Source organism: Suricata suricatta, chromosome 8, assembly GCF_006229205.1.
Source record: "Suricata suricatta isolate VVHF042 chromosome 8, meerkat_22Aug2017_6uvM2_HiC, whole genome shotgun sequence".
NCBI lineage: Eukaryota > Metazoa > Chordata > Mammalia > Carnivora > Herpestidae > Suricata > Suricata suricatta.
In genome coordinates this window covers 21,928,684-21,942,542 of record NC_043707.1, presented here as the reverse complement: position 1 = coordinate 21,942,542, position 13,859 = coordinate 21,928,684, and the positions used below count along the sequence as shown (strand labels likewise).

The 13,859-nt window shown below is 47.0% G+C and overlaps 1 long non-coding RNA gene across 3 annotated transcripts in view; it reads right to left on the bottom strand.

Moving 5' to 3' along the window:
* Positions 1-9,639: 9,639 nt before the first annotated feature.
* Positions 9,640-13,859, bottom strand: part of LOC115298717 — a 49,412-nt gene continuing 45,192 nt past the window's right edge. For all 3 annotated transcript variants that reach the window (XR_003911836.1, XR_003911837.1, XR_003911838.1), the window contains one exon: positions 9,640-9,810. This is a non-coding gene — a long non-coding RNA (uncharacterized LOC115298717). The remainder of the gene's footprint in view (positions 9,811-13,859) is intronic.

Genomic DNA, 13,859 nt, shown 5'->3' with positions numbered 1-13,859 from the left:
GGTTAGGGACAGAGGCCAGAGACCTGCCTGTCCGTGAGACTGGGGAGGAGGAGTCCACATCTGAGCAGCCTTGAAAGGCTAAAGTTTGAGTCTCCCCCATTCCTGTTTCTCTCTTGGCCCCAGACCCCAGGCATCTGTCCCCTATCCCAGGCCGGCACCTACCCTCTGGGGTCCACTCTGGGACCTGGTTTAAAACCCACTTCTTCCACAGCCACACTCCAGTCATCACCTTAGGATGCCCTCCTGGCCTCCTCGCTCCCCACCCCCTCCGGATGTCCACACTCTCTGTTTTTGGAAATTCTTCCGCCTTTGACTCTTGGGCTCTGGCCTCTAGTGCTTCCCCATTCTCTTCTGCTCTGTCACTTTCTCCTCCTCCTGATCCCTTAGATATTTCTTGCCCTGGCCTAGCTCTTTACACACATTCCCTGCTGGGTCCACCTACTCTTTGAATTAATGGCTCCCAAGTCTCTGCATCCAGGGGCTGCGCCCCACCTCTAGACTCAGCCAGGTGCCTGCGGGGCATCTCCACTGAGATGTCCAGACCCTCAGCCTCCCCTCCTCCTCTCACCCTCTTCCTACCATCACCTCTACCCAGAAATGACCCCTCAATTCCAGATTGGAGCACCCAGACGTGAGTCTCATCAACTGTTTTGTTAAGTTTCTGTCCTGAATAACTCTCCCATCGGCCGCTGTCTTTAGGGCCCTCCTGTTTGCTAGGTGCCTCCTGGTGGGTCTCCTGCTTCACTCTTGCCTACCGCAGTCCACTCTCCACCCAGCAGCAGGGCAGTCTCAGAAACCCACGTCTGCCCATGATACTGCCCTTGGCAAAAACCCTGCAGTCCCCCTTCCCGGCAGGACGGGGCTACCTCTGCCACTTCACCCCACCCCTGCACCGCTTCCCTGAGAACTGCTTACAATCGAGCCTAGGGTTTTGCTATATTTCTCTGGTCTAGGGGTTTGCTCATGCTGTTTACTCTACTAGCAGATCTCTTATCCTCTCTTCATCTGGGAGATGCATTCTTTTTTTTTTTTTTTCTAACCTTGGCATCCTGCTGACTTCTTTTGTCATGCCCCCTGCCTCCTCCTCTGCCATTTCATGGAACATCAGGTGTCCCCTTGTGATGATCTGTGTTGACTTGGGTCTTTGGCGCCAGACTGTGAGCTCAGCTGAGGGCAGGGGAATTCCTTTATTCCTAGAAACATGTACTTATTCCACACTGACTGTCTGCTGGGCACTATTCTAGGCCCTGGGGATAAAGCATAAGCAAAATGCAAAAAAAATCTTTGCCTTCACAGAGCTTACCTTTAATAAAGTATATCATCTGTAGAAAGTTCTAAGCACTTTCTAAAAAAATAATAAAGCAAGGGAGATGGGAAAAGGGCAGATTGCAATTTTAATTTTTTTTTTTTTTGAGAGACAGAGAGACAGCAGGAGCAGGGGAGGGTCAGAGAGAGAGAGATACAGAATCTGAAGCAGGCTCCAGGCTCTGAGCTAGCTGTCAGCACAGAGCCTCATGCGGGGCTCGAACCCACGACTGTGAGATCATGACCTGAGCTGAAGCCAGGTGCCCAACCGACTGAGCCATCCAGGCGCCCCAGATTGCAATTTTAAATAGGGAGATCAGAGGAGGCCCAACTGAGGAGACATTTGAAGAAAAGCTTGACGTAATGAGGGAGAAAGCCATTCAGATTCTCAGGGAAGAGCATTCCAGGCAGAAGGAATAGCCAGTGCAAAGGCCCTGAGGCAGAGTGTGCCTGGAAATGAGATCAGTGCGACTGGGGCACAGGGAAGTAGGGAGAAAGCCATGGGAAGTGAGGTCAGGTCTTGCAGGGCTTCATAGGCAGATCACAATCATAAAATGGCAATCAAAATCAATCCTGCTTGGAGGCCATTGTCAGGACTGTGGCTTTTATTCCGGGCGAGATGAGGACCTATTGAAAGGGTCTGAGCAGAGGAATGACATGATCAGACTTAGGGTGTTTTTTTCCCCCCTAATATTTTATTATAAAAAGTGTTTGGCCGCCTGGGGCTGGCCCAGTTGGAAAAGCATGTGTGATTCTTGATCTCGGGGTTGTGAATTCGAGCCCCATGTGGGGTGTAAAAGTTACTTAAATTAAAAAAAAAAACAAAAAACCTTAAGTTTCAAACATGCAGCAAGTTGGAAGAATTGTACAGGTGATATATACCCATCACCTAGATCCTGTACCATCTTACTGTATTTGTTCATCACATGTCTGTATCCATTCATCCATCTACCAGCCTATCTTATTTTCTTGATACATTTGAAAATAAGTTGGAAACATTGGTATATTTCCCTCTAAGTACTTAAGCATGCAGGTCATTAATAAGAGCCCAGTATTTCTTTACAGGTTTGTCTTTCTTTGCCCTTGAAACAAAATATCCAGATAGTGAAATGCACAGGCATTAATTGTATGATTAAGTGAGTTTCAATAAGTGCACACATCTGCATAATGCACGCTCTTATGCTCTTATCAGATACATCGTTATCTTCCTGGAAAGTTTCCTGTTGCCCCTCTCCCACCCTCCCCAAGGCCCCAGAGGCAATCACCGTTCTGGTTTCATTTTGATTACGTTAACCTGTTCTAGAACTTCATATGCATAGAATTATACAGTATGTACTTCCCATCTGCTTTCTTTCACTCAGCAAAATGTTCTTGAGAGTCATCTGTATCGTTGCTTAGATCAATAGCGTGTTCCTTTCTATTGCTAGGGTATAGTCCGTAGACTTGACTTTGACTAGGAGCGTTCTGCCGGGTGGAGAGCAGTCCTCTCCCTGTTTCTAGCTCCCTGCGCAAGCCCATCAAGCCTTGTGGTCGCAGAGCCCTGGATGAGAGCATCCTGGAAAGACAGACAGCTTGTTCCCCAGGACCTTTCTAGAATGTAGTCTATGACAATCAGTCCCCCAGAAATCTGGGGAAACATAACTATATCAGGGGCAGGATGTAGGGTGACCAGGCATCCTGGTTTATCCGGGACTTTCTCAGTTTTACCTCTTCAAGCCCTGTTCCTGGGAAAACTGGGATGGTTGGTGGCCCTGGCAGGATCCCACCACTGCCCCCAGAGCCCCAGGCCCTTTCTCACCCCAGATTACACTCCCTTCCTCCTAAGGATTGTTATCCTAAGCTTAAGGATAAACTAAACTGATCTACTCCTTCCCTGGTCTAAAACTTCCCAGGGCTCCCCAGGGCTTTGCCTGGCAACCCAGGAGACGTACTCAGCCGATGGCGGTGGTTCTCAAACCTCGCTGCACAATGGAATCGTTTGGGAAATTCTGATGCCGGGCTTCTACCTAGGACATTTTAATCGGTGTAGGATGTGACTTGGGCATTAGGAGTTTTAAAAGCTCCACAGGAGACGCTGATATGCTTCCAAGTTTGGAAACCACTGACCTATGGATATATGATATGCTTCCCTTAGTGGTGTTGAGTATGTTGCCAACATTTAAAATCAAATGATTTCATATAAAAATCTAGTCGCCTGGCTCCCTTTGACAAACCAGAAGGTCTGAGACATTGAATACCTCCAAGTATGGTAATCACCTGGGGGTGTGGAGCCCTGGCTGATCCTGGAGAAAAAACGTGTGCTCTCCAGTTACCACAATCCTTACAACTCCATAGTGTCTGCCTCTGCTCGTTTTCATTCATTTGCACAGTTTCCGGGCTAACCTCCTAGCTCTGCAGCCAGGCATTTGAGGCCTTCCAGGTGCTGGCTACTTACCCCCGAAGCCTCTTCCCTAACTGTTCCAGTACATTCCTCTCACTTCCCACCCTCCAGCCACATGGGCCTCGGGGTAGCTTTCACACCCGCCTTTGCCCGGTCAGTCCTCCCACCAACTCATCAAAACAGACAAGGCCTTGCTCAGTTTGGCCACGTCAACGTCTCTCTGCCCTCTTTCCCAAGTTCATCTGACACACAGAATTTCCCACACACTAAGACTGGCCAGGCTAGTTCCTGTCCCAGCACTTGCTGGCCCCTCTCCCTGGGAAACTCCTCTTTCCTCTCTTCTTTCTTTCTTCCTGGTCAATACTTACCTCTGTTTCAGGCCTTGGCTTAGATCTCACCTCCTTCTTCAGGAAGCTTCCCTGACCCTCAAACTAGGTCGGGTCATTGGTTAGTCACAGCACTTCCTCTTTTGCTTGACATCTCAATTCCCTTGCTAGAATAAGGCCGCATTGTTCATCCCTGTCCCCCAAGGGTCTAGGCAAATTGTGAAATGCCTGGGAAGGAGTCGGTGTTCGTTAATGACCAAAGGAAGCACATCTCCCTTTCTCCGATGGCAAAAATCTACTCTTCAGGTCGCATTTCTACTGTAATATTCAACTCTGTTCTCCTGGAGATTCCAAATCTCACTGATAGACTCGGGTCTATCTCACAGTGAGTCCAGTGGGTCCTCAAACCCATTTTGTGATTGTTTCCCCAGGGTAAGGCTGCGTAATTGGACTAGGCATCCTCAGCAATGGGCAGAATCCCTACATCCATTGACTGGGTCTCTGCGTTCCTGTGAAGGCAGGGCTGTGCGTGGGTGGCCACCCAGGGCCCCATACACAGCAAGCACAAGGGTAGAGCATAATAACTCACTTTCCCTTCCCTTACATTTGTCTATTGATTTTCAGTTGGCAATGGCTTTTCTGCCAATCCCTTCCTTTGTTCCTCCCGTCAGCTCTGAGAGGCAGCTATGATGTAGCAGTGGTCAGGATGGATGCAGTCTAGGAATGGAGGGTTTTCAGATTCAACTCATTTGTCTTAACCGTGTTGCCTCGTCTGAAACATGGAGCCAGTAATCTTTTCCTCGTCTTTGGGGGTCAAACATCTTTAAACATGTCAGGAACAGTGTGAACCAAGGGCAGAGCGAGCGCCTGAGAAGCTGTTTGTAACCCACATTTTTGTAAAGTGAATAGTTCTTTTCCAACCTTTAATTTTTAGAATCACCGGTAAGACTTGTGGCTCTCTAGGATTTAGGCAGTGCAGAGCCAAAGAAAAGTAAAAGTTCGTCGTAATCTGTAACAACTCGAGTAGAGGTTTTAATATCAATTTTTAAGATACTGCGAGGGAAGCGGAGAGAGGCGGTTGGGGTAAACGAAAACCGCTCCAAACGGGGCGCCTGGGCACTGGTCCCGCTGCTGTGTGACTTCAGTGGCCTCGTCTGTAGAATGGGACCCCCAGGCCCTCTTCCTTCACAGCCTTTTGTGACGCTCCGAGGAAACAAAGGAGGGACGCGTGCCTCGGAAACGGTCCCAGCGCGGGCGAGCGCGCCGCGGCGTCGTAGGGGTTAAGGGCACCGAGCGCCGCGCTCCCCGTCCTAGAGCGGCCGCGGGCGGACTTCCGGCGCGGGGCTCTCCAGGGTCGGGGCAGGCGCGCCGCCGCTTCAGGCAGGGAGCTGGGCGGGTGCACGGTGCTTCGGGTCGCCGGTTATTCATGGGCAGCCGGCGCCTGGATGGAGGACTGTCACTCTGAGGCTCGGCCCGCGCTGCGGCCGCGTCGTGGGGTCACCTAGGCCGGGCCCCTGGCCGACGTGTCCCCTCCCCCGATTTCCGGATACGCAGTGTACCACCTTGGGCGGCGTTTGAGCCCCTCTGGCCTTGGTTTCCCCTGCTGTAATGCGGATGTGAGGATCCCGGGATTGGCCGAGACGATCGCTTTCTTTAATGACTTGCACCCTAGAATCCATGTATCCCCATTGTTCAGTCAAGGAAACTGAGACTCCGGAAGGCCAAGTTACTCTGGAATAGCAAAGGCATGCTTTCCCACCCGCTTGTCTAGTCGGGGGCAGACGCCTACTTCCAGGCCATATTCCTTGATTTCTAAGCGCTGGCGCTGCTGCAGGGGGAGGGGGAAGACATCTCTGTGTGTCAGGAGCCTTACCTGAGTATCTCTACATCCTCCAGAGCCTGGTGCTGTTATCCACATTTACAAGAGAGGCTCAGAGCGATTTTCTTTAGTTACGATGCAGGTCGGTGCTGAGTAGCAAGATATATAAACTCAGGTTTGTCTCACTTGCCTTGGCAGATCTGTTTTTGAGAATATTAGCTAATGTTGAGTGCTTATGACTGAATCCTTTCACTAAGGGACGAGAGCTGAGAGATGATTGGGGGACAGTGTCAGACCTGGCCAAGTTAAATGATAGCGGTCTCAAGGTCACAGGTCTTTGCGTGGCTTCGTTTTCCTCAAGGTGAGAGAATCAGATTTAACACCTCTCTCTCTAGTAACAGCTTTATTAAGGTAAGGTTCAGGGGCACCTGGGTGGCTCTGTTGGTTAAGTGGTTCTTGATCTTAGCTGAGGTCTTGATCTCATGGTCCTGAATTCAAGCCCCACATGGGGCTCTGCACTGGGTGTGAGGCCTACTTAAAAAAGAAAATGAGGTTCACATATTATGCAGTTTACCCATTTAAAATGTGTAGTTCTGTGGTTCCTAGTATATTCATATGTTGTGCAACTATCACAACAGTCAAGTCTAGAACATTTTTATCACCCTCCTCCTGTCTCCTAGCTCTAAACTATCACTAATCTACTTTCTTTCTCTGTAGGTTTGCCTACTATGGGCATTTCCTACAAGGCCACATATGGCCTTTTGTGACTGAGATACTCTCCTTTTATTTTTATTTTTTAACTTTTTAAAAGTTTACTTATTTTGAGAGACAGCAAGCCTATGCAGGCTTGAGCAGGGGAGGGGCAGAGAGAGGGAAAGAGAGAATCCCAAGCAGGCTCCACACTGTCAACGCAGAGCCTGACATGGGGCTTGAACCTACTAACCATGAGATCATGACCTGAGCCTAAGTCGGAAGCTTAACTGACTGAGCCACTGGGCGCCCCAAGGTCATCTTTTTAAAACAAAGTCCGGGCCTTGACCTCAGAGCTTTTGTTTGAAGCCATAGCCAGCTCGAGTTGAACAGCATTATTTTGATTTTGTTGTATTTATTTTTACCACTCTAGAGCAAATGATAGGTATTTCCTATTTGTGGTAGTGACCTAAAATTTTCTTTTTGAATACATTTGTTTCCATGGAAAAACTGAGTTGATACTTTTAAAGGACAAGATTAAGTTAATAGTAGAGGTGGCACATAAGTATGTCCCAAAGTTGGGAAGATAGGACATGAATGAAGTTTGGGGAATCACTAGATTGTCTGATTTGAGGTTCTCCAGAACATGGTTTAAACACGCCTGCCCCCCCCCCCCCGCTACTCCCTTACAGCCTCCTCACAACTACTGTGGGGAAGTCCATCATTTCACTGATGAAGAAACAGGTGCGAGAAAGTGAAGTATGGTAACCTGTCCAAGGTCACACCGCTGACAGAACCCAGACTTAACCTATGTCTAATTCCAAAGACCACCTGCTCACCAAGTCTGGACATAAAACTGAAGGTGCGGAGTGGGGGAGCAGGCTTGAGTGAGGCCTCCCGCCATTACAGCAAAGCGTGTGGGGACCAGGCTGGTTACCTTGCTTTCAGTAGCCCTTCAAACAAATATTCAGATACTTCTTTTTTAACATTTATTTATTATTGAGAAACAAGAGAGACACAGAGCATGAGCAGGGGAGGGCAGAGAGAAGGGGAGACACAGAATCCGAAGCAGGCTCCAGGCTCTGAGACAGGGCACAGAGCCCGACGTGGGGCTCGAACCCACTGACCGCGAGATCATGTCCTGAGCTGAAGTTGGATGGTTAATCAACGGAGCCCCCCAGGTGGCCCCAGATATACATTTTTTAATAAAATAATTTGTGATTTTAAATAGAAATCTCATTTCTGTCATCCCTGGGGCTTTCTCCCTCTCTTACGGGCACACCAGAATCCAGCAGGCGCTGACTGGACAGCCAGGGTGTGTGCACTCACACCTTCAAGTTCATAGCTTCTGCCGTACGTCACGTGTGGGGCACCAGAGTCTCTGAGTTGGCCGAGACTCCTTGCATGTAGGGTCCCGTGTTTTCCTGGAAGATCCGGCAGCCACCTGCTCTCAAGACTGGCTACTCTGGAGCACGGCCATGGGGCCTGTACCAGGACCCCCTCTCCCCTCTTCCAGGCCAGTAACCTTCACCAAGATCCTCTGCCTCCCCTACTAACCCTTCTCACTCCCCTTCTCATTTTCTCACTCTGGGCTTCAATAGCACGTTAAGCCCAGAGCCCATTTCCAAATAAAACTAGTTTCCTTTTCCTCAGAGGCAGAGAGAGCTTAACTTTTAAACCTGAAGCAAAAAGTAGCAAGTAGAAGACAAACAGCCAAATCCTGCCACACTGTTGTCACACCTTGTAACTCAATCCTCTCGCTTCATAAATGTGCAATTCAGCGTGGACCCAAACTTGATGTTAACTATACCTGTCTTCCTTCAAAGGCAATCGGGGTCCATCTGTTGTTACTCAGCTTGAATGGGCTTCAGCCCTAACTCCAAACAACTTAGGTCAAAGAGGAGTTTTGACCATATAAAACGAAATAACTAACATTGATCCAACGTAAGATTCTAAGAGCTCCTACATGCCCTAATCTCACAAAAAATCATTTCAACAACTCTGTGAGGGAAGTACTCTTACTGTGTCCATTTTACAGATGGGAAAACCGAGGTACAGAGAAGTTGAGTTTCTTGTCCAAGACCCCACAGTTAGTAAAGGCAGATTTCAATCCACATAGTCTGCTCCTAAACACAGAGCAGACACTCTGAAGTCAAGACTATTTCCTGCATCATTTACAGTACTATTTTTGTGTTCCATGTATATTGGAAAGTAGTCTGTAGCTACTTGGGAAGCAGAATTGAGGACTCTCCTTCCCAAATAGGAGTCTGCGCACTCTCAGACCTGGATCTCTCCCTCCCCAGCTCCTGCTTCTCTGGGCACGAGTCACCAGCTGTTCGCCTTACCCCAAAGCAGCGCGCCCCCCCACCCCCCAAGTTACCATTATGTGTCCAGCGTCCATGCTGGGCTAAGTACATGCATAATTTCTCTGTATTTTTGCTACAGCCCAGCAAGGAATTGTCTCCATTTTACAGACAAACAAATAGGTTTAGGAAGGCAAGTGACTCGTCCAGGATCACACAGCCAGTGAAAGGAGCGATAGGATTGGAACCTGGATGCCCACCTCTGAGTCTCGGGCTCTGTTGACGCTGCAGTGAGCACACAGACTTGAAAGCCACATCGGTGAGGGAGTTCCCGGGAGGCCATGACTGTGGTGCCCGAGCGCGTCTCTCACCCTCTCTGGCTCCATTTCCTTATTTGCAAAATCTCCCTTTTTACCCTCTTCTTGTTCCCAACTTCCTAATGGGGTTTTGGGGAAAGTTTTTGTTTAGTTTGGTTTTCAGTTTCAAAATTAGACTCAAAGACCACTGTAAAGAGGGTGTTCTCATAAAGAAAGGAGTTCTACTCCCTTGGGTGGGGCTCATACTGTCTGCTCTAAGGGGACACTTTCTGCCTAAGGGAGTCAGAACAGCAGCTGGGCTGGGGGGCTTGGAGTTTGGGGAAAAGATGGGGACAGCTGAGCCTATGTGGGGACAGGGACACAAAGGTAACAACGGCTCCTGTTTACTGGGTCCTCAAAGCGTGCCAGGCCCTGGGCTAAGCGCTCACGCTCTCGCTCTCTACACACACACACACACACACACACACACACACACGCGCGCGCGCACATGTGCGCACGCTAGAGGTCATGTTTTTACTCTGTTCACCACCTGACTTCTCTGGGCGTTTGGGACTGGAGTTTTGTTGAGATCACCTCCTCCTACCTCCTACTTCAGAGGTCAGGATTCATTTCTCTTCACTCCTTTAACGGTCATGGAGCTTCTGTTCTCTGCTAGGCCCCATGCCAAGCTCTAAGAAAAGATAGAAAAAGCCAGTCCCAGGTGTTAGCAATGAGGATGTCTAGGTGGTATGAATACAGTCTTCCTCCTATTTTTGCTTAACTGTGTCTCTGAACTTTCTACAATGCATAGATACTGCTTTTACCACACAAGATCAATTCCCTTCACTCACAGAATGCGTCTACTTGTTACAGAATTCTTTCTCCAATGTAAAAGATCACATGCCTGGGGCACCTGGGTGACTCGGTCGGTTACGTGACCGACTTTTGATTTCGGCTCAGGTCATGATCTCACGGTTTCTGAGTTCAAGCCCCACATCGGGCTCTCTGCTGTCAGCTTGGAGCCTGCTTCAGATCCTCTGTCTCCCTCGCTCTCTGCCCCTCCCCTGCTCATTCTCTCTCTCAAAAATAAACATTAAAAAATTAAATGATGATGTGCCTCTAGAAGTTCTGAAGTTCCAGTTAAAGAGGTCAAGACCTTGTATTAGAGAGGTGTCCCCTTAATTCAAGTGGCAGCCACACCTGCAGTTCCTTCTGAGTAAAGGAACCAAATGTCGTGACACTCTCTAAGCCCAGAGATTAGCACCTGAACCCAACTTTCCATAGCAGGGATCCTCAGCAGGCTGGTCCCTGGGCCTGAGCATTAGGAAAGCTACAAGGGCAGGCTTGATTGTCCTAACTTCTGAGGACGCTACAGGCGTGGAGTGAGCCAGGCCTACAGATGCTGATCACCTTGTAAGTCACTAGGCAGCCCACACAATAAACGTCCTGCCCAGAATGACACTGGACTCCTGAGTGGCCCGGTGACCTGGTGAAGTGTTTGAGCCAGGAAATACTGCTTAATTGGATCATGCCTACCCAGCTGATCGACTGATCTCTTGAGAGCTTTAAAAACCAGACCCAGAAACAGTGGACTGAAACGGAACTGCAAGAGCCCATATCCGGAGTCTGGAATGAATGTATCACTTCTAGTTTGGTCCTGGGGACCCCACACCTTCCATGAGTCTCAGAGGGCATGACCAGTGTGCCAGATGCTGTAAGACTCTACCATGAGCACTCAGGGCTAGGTGATATTTAGACCTATGAAAAATCCTATAAATGTTTTTTTCTTTGACTAAAAGTCAGTGAAGAGGCAATAAGTGACATTTTTTTAATATAGTGACATTTTAAATAATGTAAAACTATTTCATCTATTAATGTGTATTCTGCATACCCTTCCTTGTTTTCTTAAAATATTTTAGGATTCATTCTTTCCATAGGTTATTTTGGGACAGGTAACATACCCCTTTTTTTTTTTAAGTTTATTTATTTATTTTAGGAATCTCTGCACCCAACATGGGGCTCAGACTCACAACCCTGAGATCAAGAGTTGCCTACTCTTTCGACTCAGCCAGCCAGGCTGTCTTTTTAATTTTACCGCTTCAAGTCCCAAGGTCATGACAAAGAATGACTTGAGATTTGTATATACTGGGTCTGAAATTCTCACCGTTGTCTAAAAGTAAACCCACATATTTAAGAAATTTGTGTAAGTGGACTTTGTGATTGGGGAAGGATTATACTCCTGAGCAATGCCTAGCTAAATAGAGGTGCTAAATATTTTATTAAATATATAATTACAAATTCAATTAAGTAATTAAAGTTATAGGCTCAGAGTGAGAAAGCAGTAGGCGCAGAGTCACACAGCAAGTAAATGGAAGCTAGAGCTACAACTTTAGTCCCTTAATCTTCAGCTCAGTGCCTTTTCCACTTGCTCTCTCCCCATGCCTGCTGCCCCCCCAAAGCTATGGCCGTGAAAATACTGTAAATTAATTTAGAAGTGATCCTGAGAAAAGGCAGGTGAAGCAGATGTCACAACAGGCCAGCAAATTCTTACTTTTGTTATTGTGGTGGTTGTGGTATTGGTATTTTATTGTGGCAACAAATTATCACAAATTTGTGGCTTAAAACAACACAGATTCAGTACTTCACAGTTCTGTAGGTCACAAGCCCAACGTGGGTCTCACTGGGGGAAAAGCAAGGTGTGGGCAGGACTGTGTTCCTTCTGAGGATCTGGGGAAGAATCCTTTCTCTTGCCTTTTCCAGCTTCCGGAAGCCACCCCACAGTCCTTGGCTCCTGACCCTCTATTCCCATCTTCAGAGCAGCAGTGGCACTTCCCTGTGACCCTTTGTCCACTGTCACATCTCCCCAGTGCATGGCCAGAGAAGATTCTCTGATTCTAAGGACCCATGTGATTACACGGGGCCACCTGGATCATCCAGGATAATCTCCCCATCTCAGGGTCTTTAACGTAATCACCTCTGCAGAGTCCCTTCTGCCCTGGAAAGTAGTTCATTCACCGGTTCTGGGGATTAGGGTGCAGGCGTTTTAGGGATTAGGGCAAGGGCCATTTTTCTGCCTATCCCAGTAATGGAATATCGTGTAAAGGCATAAACATTCATAGGAAGAGAGTTGAATATAGTATCATTAAAATACCCTAAGCACCATCGCCCAAACCAAGAAATGAACACTGCCAGAATCTCAGCAAACCGCGCACTTAATCATATTTTTTGTTGGCATTTGCCTGAAGTGTTCCTGTCTATTTATTTGAAACATTTTGTCACTTTATGTGTATTTCTTATAAATTGTGTATAGCAGATTAATTGTTGTTTTAATTTTTCTTTTGCTGAGTATCTGGGTGGCTTAGTCATTAAGCACCTGACTTCAGCTCAGGCCATGAGCTCACAATTCGTGAGTTCGAGCCCCACACTGGGTGAACTCAAGCCCCACTTTGGGTTAAAAAAAAAAACAAGCCCCACTTTCTCCCTCTCTCTCCCTCTCTCTCTCTCTCTCTCTCTCTCTCTCTCTCTCTCTCTCCCTCTCTCTCTCCCTCCCTCCCTCCCTCCCTCTCTGTCTCTGTCTCTCTGACCCTCCTGGGATTCTCTCTGTCTCTGCCCCTTACTTACTTGTGCTCGCTATAAAAATAGATAGATAGATAGATAGATAAATAAAAATTTCTCTTACTTGTAGCAGATCTTAAAACTGGCTTAGTCTGACAGGTTCTGTCTTAAAATGTTTATTCCATCTGTTCATATTTATTGCATTAATATATTTCTCTTTCCACCTTATTTTATATTTAGTATTTATTTTTCCACTGTTTTCCTGTTTGCTTTTTTTAACTTTTGTGGGTTTGGTCAAGTCTCTATTTATTACCTTCCCCTCTCTTTGTAAACTTGCTAGCGTTTACCTTCTTTTTCCTAACAATCACAGTTTTTCTTAAATTGTTGTATTTGTGCATGGTCATAATCCGACTCCTTCATTAAATATTTTTGTGCCCACTCCTTCACAAACCCCCAAAAGATAATAGTTCTAGGTTGCTTTGACCTTCCTCCCTCTCCCTACATCTACAGTTTTACTAAGATAGCATACAATTTTTTTATTCTAATCTATTACTAGGATTTTCCTTAAAGTTAATCATTTACGCAAAGGAATCCTTATTTAACACTTAAAGCCCAAATTCCCAGTCTACTGCTATCATTTGAACTGAACTCTCTCTGTATGTATATATATGGATCGCAAGAGTCACTGTTCACCTTTGCTACCTCACCTCTTCATCTGTCATTATCTGGTTCACTGTCACTACTGAATTTCTTGAGCAGCCCCTCAGAAAGGTCACGTGACAAATGCACCGGCTCTTGTATGCCAGAAGTCCTCCTTTTGCCCTGGCTGGGAAAGTGACAGGATTGCTGTTTTCGATTCTCAGGTTACATTCTTTTCTCCTGGAGTCTATATTCTACTGTCTTCTAAATTATAGTATTGCAGATGCGTGGCTTTAAACTAGTCTTATTCTCGTTCCTTTATAAATAACCTAGTCCAGAAGCTTGTAAGCTTGGGGTTTTTGTACTGTTGTTGTTTGTTTGTTTTTCTTCCTATTTTGGAAGTTCAGGAATTAAATCAGGCTATGTCTAGATACTTATCTTTTTTCAGGTCAGTCCTTTTAATCTTCAGGCTTAAATTTCCCTTTCCATCTGTCACTTTTCTCTTCTTTTGGGACTCCTATTATTTGCATGTTAGGTGTTCTGGGT